This window comes from Fulmarus glacialis, unplaced genomic scaffold (assembly GCF_000690835.1).
Source record: "Fulmarus glacialis isolate BGI_N327 unplaced genomic scaffold, ASM69083v1 scaffold24306, whole genome shotgun sequence".
Lineage (NCBI taxonomy): Eukaryota > Metazoa > Chordata > Aves > Procellariiformes > Procellariidae > Fulmarus > Fulmarus glacialis.
The window spans coordinates 14,474-14,811 of NW_009220352.1; positions in this window are offsets into that span (position 1 = coordinate 14,474).

Consider the following 338-nt stretch of genomic DNA (forward strand, 5'->3'; position numbering starts at 1 on the left):
TAATTCAGTGACATGGAAAAAAAATTGCTATTTGAAAACAGGGCATATAGGTCAGTTAAAAGATTGGTATCAGATACATCTGATAACATTTAATGAAGCAATTTGACTTTTTTTTTTTTTTTTTTTTTTTTTTTTTTACTTAGCCTGAATCATTTACAACTGTTTGTGACGGATCAGGCTTACTTTTTTTGGCTAGTCTTTCCTTGCTGAAAAGACTTGTATGTGTCCATATGTAAAAATATATGTATTACAGATATAATTTTAATATTATGACTATGTAATATATACTACCTATATTTTTATATATTAAATATATTTATTTTTCACATGTATATAAA